Genomic DNA, 8860 nt, shown 5'->3' with positions numbered 1-8860 from the left:
ACTGTCCAAGGCATTATGAACCTAGGTGTTCTAAGAGATGAGTCTTAAGATGGAGATCCAAGCACAGCATTTCATTCAGAAAATTAACTTGCTTGCACCAAGAATTGACTGCAGTGAAGAGAAAATCAGCTCCCAGAGAATCTTCCCAGGTGGGTTTTTGAGTGAAATAGTTGTGCTTTCACTGTTTGAGCACACGGTTTTTGCCAGCCACCCCCTGTTGGCAAGATTATACTCAACATATCTCTTTGCAGAGTCCTAGAATTGCGAATACACACTTAGAACAAACAGAACCTTTCCATGAAGGAAGTGGTGTGAACTGATTGTTTTCTGTGTGGTGACTGCCATATCCATACGATGCATTTTAAAACTATCTTATTCTAGGAGATGAGATCGCAGTAAGGAGATCCAAGCACAGTGTTTCTTCAGAAAAGCCACTTTCTGGCAATAAAAATTGCCTGTAGTGAAGATAGAATCAGCACCTAAAGTGATTTTATAAGTGTTTTCAGAGAGAAACACTCTAGGATTTATAGGGTGAGCACACTATTTTGCCAGCAGTCCACAATTGGCAAGTTCACACCCAGCGTATTTCCTGGCAGTGTCCTGGAGTTAGAATTACTCACTTGGAACAGACCAAATGTCTCCACGAAGTAACTGGTGTGAACTGGTTGGTCTCTGTTTCGTGAGTGGTGTAAGCCTACACGTAAACCTACACATGTAAGCCTACACATTGTGAACCAAGGTGTTCTATGGACAGAACTCCTAGTAAGGAGATTCAAGCACAGTGTTTCTTCAGAAAATTCATGAGCTGGTGACCAAAACTGACAGTAGTGAAGAAGAATCAGCACTGAAAATGCTTTTCTCAAACATCCAAAGTGTTTTCCTAGGTGGGTGTGAGAATGACACATTCTTGTTCTCAAAGGATGAGAGCACAGTTTTGGCAGGCAGACCCCAATTGCCAGGTTCACACCCAGCAAGTTTCCTTGCAGTGTCTCAGCACTGAGAATATACCCTTAAGTCAAACAACCATTTGATGACAGAAGTGGGGTGAAATGGTTTTTCTCTGTGTGTTGATTTGCATAACCGTGCAAGGCATTATGAACCTAGGTGTTCTATGAGATGATCTCTAGTAAGGTGATCCAGGCATAGCGCTTCATTCAGAAAATTCAGTTGCTTGCACCAAGAATTGACTGTAATGATGAGAGAATCAGAACCCAAAGAGTCCTACCAGGTGGGTTTGAAAGTGAAACATTCTGGCTTTCACAGGGTGACCACAATCTTTTTGCCAGCTGTCCCCAGTTGGCAAATTCACACTCAGTGTATTCCCTTGCAGGGTTCCAGAATTGAGATTATTACTTGGAACCAACAGAACTTTTCCATGAAAGGAGTAACGTGAACTGGTTTTTCTCTTTGTGGTGACTTCCAAACCCGTACAATGCTTTTTGACCCTAGATTGTTTTAGGAGATGAGATCCCTGTAAGAAGATCCAAGCGCAGTGTTTCTTCAGAAAAACCACTTGCTGGCCATAAATGTTTACTGTAGTGAGTGAAGATAAAATCAGCACCAGAGCATTTTCAAAGGTGGGTTTGACTGTGGAACAGTCTACTTTCACAGGGTGAGAGCTGTGTTTTGCCAGCATAACTCAAATGGTCCCCGCAGTGTCCCAGGCTTGAAAATACACACTTGGGACAAACTGAATCTTTCCATGAAGGAATTGCTGAACCAGGCATTCTCTGTGTCGTGCGTGGCATAAAAGTAAATGCATTATGAACATTGGTGTTCTACGAGATGAACTCCTAGTGTGAAGACCCAAGTGCATTGTTTCCTTTAGTAGTGTCACTTCTTTGCACCAATCAACTGGAGTGAAGAGAACAGCAATATTCAAGCTGTTTTCCCAAGTAGCTATGAGAGTGAGACATTCTAGCTTTCAAAGGGTGAGAAAACTGTTTTTTCCAGCTGAACTTAAATGGCTGATTCACACCCAGCATATTTCTCTGCTGTGTCACAGCACTAGAAATCCACAGTTGGGACAAACAGAACCTTTCCATGTGGAAAGATGTGTGAACTGTTCTCCATGTGGTGAGTGACAAACCACAAGACAGTATGAACCTAGGCATTCTGTAAGCAGAGTTCCTAGTAAAGAGATTCAGGCACAGTTTTTCCTTTAGAGAAGTAACTTGCTTGCATTAAAAATTAACTGTAGAGAATTGAGAATCAAAGCGTTTTTGTAAGAGGCTTCTGAGTGAAACATTTTAGGATTTACAGGGAGAGCCCACTGTTTTTGCCAGCAGTCCACAACTGGAAAGTTCTCATTCAGCATATTTCCTTGCGATGTCCTAGAGTTCAAAGTACTCACTAGGGAGAAACTGAACATTTCCACGAAGGAAGTGGTGTGATCTGGTTAATCTCTGTGTCGTGAGTGATATAACCCTACAAACATTATGAACCTATCTGTTCTATGGGCAGAGCTTGTTGTAAGGAGATCAAAGCACAGTGTTTCATCAGTAAAGTCAGGAGCTGCCAACCAATACTGACGGTAGTGAAGGGAGATTCAGCACCCATGTGTTTTCTCATACACCCAAAGTGTTTTCCCTGATGGGTTTGAGAATGACACATTCTTGCTTTCACAGGATGAGAGCAGAGTTTTTGCTAGCAGATCCCAATTTGGAGAAGGCAATGGCACCCCACTCCAGTACTCTCGCCTGGAAAATCCCATGGACAGAGGAGCCTGGGAGGCTACAGTCCATAGGGTCGCGAAGAGTCGGACACGACTGAGCGACTTCACTTTCACTTTTCACTTTCATGCATTGGAGAAGGAAATGGCAACCCACTCCAGTGTTCTTGCCTGGAGAATCCCAGGGACGGCGGAGCCTGGTGGGCTGCTATCTGTGGGGTCGCAGAGTTGGACACGACTGAAGTGACTTAGCAGCAGCAGCAGCAGCAGCCCAATTTCCAGGTTCACACCCAGCATGTTTCTTTGCAGTGTCTCAGCACTGGAAATACACCTTTGAGTCAAGCAAACTTTCAATGATAGAAGTGGGGTGAACTGGTATTTCTCTGTGTATTGATTTGTGTAACCATACAACACATCATGAACCTAGGTGTTCTGTGAGAAAAGCTCCTAGTAAGGCGATCCAAGTGTTTCTTCAGAATAGTTACTTGATGGCACCAAAAACTGACTGGAATGAAAGGAGAATCAGCACCCAAAGTGTTTTCCTTGGTGGGTTTTGAGAATGTCACATATGAACTTTCACATTATTTGAGCAATGTTTTTGCTAGCAGACTCCAGTTGACTGGTTCACACCCAGAATAATTTCCTGCAATGGCCCAGCACAGAAAATACACACTTGGGTCAAACCAAACCTTACCATGAAGGAAGTGGTGTGAACTGGTTGTTCACTGTGTGTGGAGTGGCATAACCATACGAAGTATTATGACCCTAGGTGTTCTAAGAGATGAGCTCTTAGAAAGGAGATTCAAGGACAGTGTTTATTTTTTTCTTATTTGAATTTTAATTAGGAAAATGGTTTGAGATTTGAAAAGTTTTTAAAAATTACTTTACTTGGAGGTAATTACTTTATAATATTGTGTTGGTTTTTGCCATACAATGACGTGAATCAGCCATGGGTGTACATGTGTTCTCCTGTCCCAAACACCCCTTCCACCTCCCTCCCCATCCCATCCCTCTGTGTTGTCCCAGTGCATGAGTTTGGAGTGCCATGTTTCATGCATTGAACTTAGACTGGTCATCTATTTCACAAATGGTAATATACAGGTTTCAATGCTATTCTCTCAAATTATCCCTCCCTTGTTTATCCCACAGAGTCCAAAATTCTGTTTTTTACATCTGTGTCTCTTTATCTGTCTTGCATTTAGGGTCATTATTACCATCTTTCTAAATTCCATATATATGTGTTAATATACTGTATTGGTATTTTTCTTTTGGACTTACTTCACTCTGTATAATAGGCTCCCATTTCATCCCCCTCATTAGATTGACTCAAATGCATTCTTCTTTATAGCTGAGTAATATTCCATTGTGTATATATACCACTGCTTTCCTATCCATTTGTCTGCCGATGGATATCTAGGTTGCCTTCATGTTCTAGCTATTGTAAACAGTGCTGCAAAGAACATTGGGGTACACATTTCTCTCTGAATTCTGGTTTTCTCAGTATATATGGCCAGCAGTGGGATTGCTGGGTCGTATGGCAGTTCTATATCATTTTTTAATGAATCTCCACACTGTTCTCCATAGTGGCTGTACTAGTTTGCATTCTCACCAACAGTATAAGAGTTACCTTTTCTCCATATCCTCTCCAGCATTTATTGTTTGTAGACATTTTGATGCCAGCCATTCTGACCAGTTTGAGATGGTACTTCATTGTAGTTTTGATTTGCATTTCTCTGGTAATGAGTGATGTTGAGCATCTTTTCATTGTTTGTTAGTCATCTGTATGTCTTCTTTGGAGAAATGTCTGTTTAGTTCTCTGGACCGTTTTTTTATTGGATCATTTATTTTTCTGGTATTGACCTGCATTAGCTGCTTGTATACTTTGGAGATTAATTCTTTGTCAGTTGTTTCATTTGCTATTATTTTCTCCTATTCTGAAGGCTGCCTTTTCACCTTGCTTTATAGTTTCCTTCATTGTGTAAAAGCTTTTAAGTTTAACTAGGTCCCATTTGTTTATTTTTGCTTTTATTTCCATTACTCTGGGAGGTGGGTCATAGGGGATCCTGCTGTGACTTATGTCAGAAAGTGTTTTCCCCTAGGAATTTTATAGTTTCTGGTCTTTCATTTAGATCTTTAATCCGTTTTGAGTTTATTTTTGTGTAAGGTGTTAGAAAGTGTTTGAGTTTTATTCTTTTACCGGTGGTCGATCAGTTTTCCCAGCACCACTTGTTAAAAGAGATTGTCATTTCTCCATTGTATATTCTTGCCTTCTTAAATAACTGTGAAAAGAAGAGAAGCGAAAAGCCAAGGAGAAAAGGAAAGATATAAGCATCTGAATGAAGAGTTCCAAAGAAGAGCAAGAAGAGATTAGAAAGCCTACCTCAGTGATCAATGCAAAGAAATAGAGGAAAACAACAGAATGGAGAAGACTAGAGATCTCTTCAAGAAAATTAGAGATACCAAGGGAACATTTCATGCAAAGATGGGCTCGATAAAGGACAGAAAAGGTATGGACCTATAAGAAGCAGAAGATATTAAGAAGAGGTGGCAAGAATACACAGAAGAACTGTACAAAAAAGATCTTCACTACCAAGATAAACACGATGGTGTGATCACTCACCTAGAGTCAGACATCCTGGAATGTGAAGTTAAGTGGAACTTAGAAAGCATCACTATGAACAAAGCTAGTGGAGGCGATGGAATTCCTGTAAAGGAATGAAATTAGAACACTTCCTAACACCACACACAAAGATAAACTCAAAATGGATTAAAGACCTAAATGTAAGATCAGAAACTATCAAACTCTTATAGGAAAACACAGGCAGAACGCTCTAAAGTATACAAGCAGCTTATGTAACTCAAGAGCAGAAGAACACAGAGAAGGCAATGGCACCCCACTCCAGTACTCTTGCCTGGCAAATCCCATGGATGGAGGAGCCTGGGAGGCTGCAGTCCATGGGGTCACTAAGAGTCGGACAGGACTGAGTGACTTCACTTTCACTTTTCACTTTCACGAATTGGAGGAGGAAATGGCAACCCACTCCAGTGTTCTTGCCTGGAGAATCCCAGGGATGGCGGAGCCTGGTGGGCTGCCATCTATGGGGTCGCACAGAGTTGGACACGACTGAAGCGACTTAGCAGCAGCAGCAGCAGAACAACAAATAACTCAATAAAAATGGGCAGAAGACCTAAACAGACATTTCTCCAAAAAAACACATACAGATGGCTAATAAGCACATAAAAAGATGATTAACACTGCTCATTACTAGAGAAATGCAAATCAAAACTATAATGAGATATCACTCATTATAACCTTTTTAATAAATCATGTTGGGAAAACTGGACAGCTACATGTTAAAGAATGAAATTAGAACAATACCTAACACCATACAAAATTTAAAGTCAAAATAGAATAAAGACCTTACTTTAAGATCAGACACTATAAAATTCTTAAAGGAAAACAATGGTAGAATGGTCTTTGACATAAACTATACCAAGTTCTTTTTTCTTTTTTAATATTTATTTATTTATTTGGCTTTAGTTGTGGCACATTGGATCTTTACTTGTGGCATGTGGGATCTAGTTCCCTGACCAGGGATAAAACCCCAGGCCTCCTGTGCTGAGCATGCAGAGTCTTAGCCGCTGGACCACCAGGGAAGTCCCAGCAAGTTCTTTTTGGCCCCACTCCAGAGTAATGAAAAATACAAAACAAATGGAACCTAATTACTTTTCTACATCAAAGGAAACCATAATCAAGATGAAAAGTCAACTTTCAGAATGGGAGAAAACATTTGCAAATGAAGCAACTGAGAAAGGATTACTCTTCAAAATATACAAACAATTCATGTGGCTCAATTTAAAAAAAATTAAAAGATGGGCAGAAGCCCTAAATATATATATCTCTAAAGAAGACAGTCATGTACCAAGAGGGACATGAAAAGAGGTTCAACATCCAGAGGAGACTGGTGGGCTACAGCCCAAACAGTCACAAAGAGTTGAACATGACTGAGAGTGTGCACGCACAAACACACAGGCGCGCGCGCACACACACACACAGAGACACAGGTATTTCAGCTGAATGTAGAATTCTGGACTGGAAATGATTTTTCCTTAGAATTGTAAAGACACTAATTATTAGAGAAACGCAAATCAAAACTACCTGGTATCACCTTACACTGGTCAGAATGGCCATCATCAAAACAATCTACAAACAGTAAGTGGTAGAGAGAATGTAGGGAAAAGGGAACCTTCCTGCACTGTTGGTGGGATTTTAAGCTGATACTGCCATTAAGGAGTACCATATGGAGTGTCCTTAAAAAACTAAATATAGAACTATCATGTGACCTAGCAATCCCATTACTGGACATATACCCAGAGAAATCTATAAGTTAAAAGTACATATGTACACCAGTACTCACTGCAGCACTATTTTCAATAGCCAACACATAGAAATAACCTACAAGCCCAATGACAGACGAATGGATAAAGAAGATGTGATACTTATAGACAATAGAATATTACTAAACCATAAAAAAGGATGAAACTGAGTCATTTGAAGAGATGTGGATGGATCTAGAGTCCGTCATACAGAGTGAAGTAAGTCAGAAAGAGAAAAACAAATATCAGGTATAAATACATATATGTGGCATGTAGATAAATGGTACAGTAGAACCTATTTTGAAGGCAGGGAAAGAGACACATATGTAGAGAATAGATATGTGCACACAGGCGGTGAAGGGGAGATTGGGACAAATTATGATATTATGATTGATATACATACAACAACACCATGTGTAAAATAGATAGGTAATGGGAATCTTCTACAAAGTACAGGAAGCTCAGCGTGGTGCTCTGTGATGATCTAGATGAGCAGAATGAACGGGTGAGAGGGAGATCCAAGAGAGAGGGTGTGCAAGTATACATACAGCTGATTTACTTCATTTTACGACAGAAATTAGCATATAATTGTAAATGAATTATATTCCAGTTAAAAACTAGAGGCCATGGCTGCTCCTCATGGTGAGTCCCGAGGAAACTCAGAATATAGAAACATAAGATGAGATGCATATCAAAGAAACAATTTCAGGAGCCTAGACTTTTGGATCTTTCCATACATAGAAAAGTGCTAAATTCCTTAACTTGACATATCTTGTTTTCTTTAACTAATCATCTTTTGATGTTTGCCATTTGTCGCAAAACTTCTGTATATCCTGACTATTCTGCTTGCCTCCTCAGAGCAGTTTTTCAGGGTTACTTGAGATACTGTCTCCCAGCCTTGAAATCCTAAAAGTTTCCGTTCAATAAAACGTAACTCTTGACTTTTAGGTTGTGAATAACTCTTTAGTCAACATACCTCAATATAGTTTATGTTGTCAATTACAAGTTAGTGCTTACCTGTCAACTACAAATTGGCACTGGCCAAAAGCACTGCCTCTGACTGAACAACAGGGGCATTTACCATCTGCCTCTGCAGAGATTGAACCCTGTGCTACTGCAGCTGTTGACCTTCAACACCCCTAGAGCGAGTTCAGGGTGGAATAAGGCACTTTGTGCTTCAGGGAATCTGGTGCGACAGGTCTTTAGATTGTTGTTGTTAAGTCGCTCAGTTGTGTCTGACTCTGCGCCCCATGGACTGCAGCACGCCAGGCATCCCTGTCCTTCACATCTCCCAGAGCTTGCTGAAACTCACGTTCATTAAGTTGGTGATGCTATCCAACCATCTCACCCTCTGTTATCCCCTTCTCCTCTTGCATCCAGTCTTTAGACAGTTGGATATTTTCAGGAACTGATTTCTTGATCCTAATCCTTGCATCTCCTCATATCTAGAAAAGCACTAAATCGTTTCTTGATGACATCAGATCCTTGTGACTAGCAGAATACCTCTTGCAGTAAGAACTTGATTGCATTGAACTCTCCTTCACCAAAATCTTATCTATTGACTTTCCCCAGCTGCCTCTTTGGTGCAGATGACGCCACCCTTATGGCAGAAATCAAAGAACTAAAGAGCCTCTTGATGACACTGAAAGAGGAGAGTGAAAAAGTTGGCTTCAAATTCAACATTCAGAAAACTAAGATCATAGCATCCAGTCCCATCACTTCATGGCAAATAGATGGGGATACAATGAGAGACTTTATTTTGGGGGGCTCCAAATTCACTGCATATGATGACTGTAGCCATGGAATTAAAAA

The sequence above is a fragment of the Capra hircus genome, chromosome 15, assembly GCF_001704415.2.
Source record: "Capra hircus breed San Clemente chromosome 15, ASM170441v1, whole genome shotgun sequence".
Lineage (NCBI taxonomy): Eukaryota > Metazoa > Chordata > Mammalia > Artiodactyla > Bovidae > Capra > Capra hircus.
Note: the sequence above shows the minus strand (reverse complement) of the source record.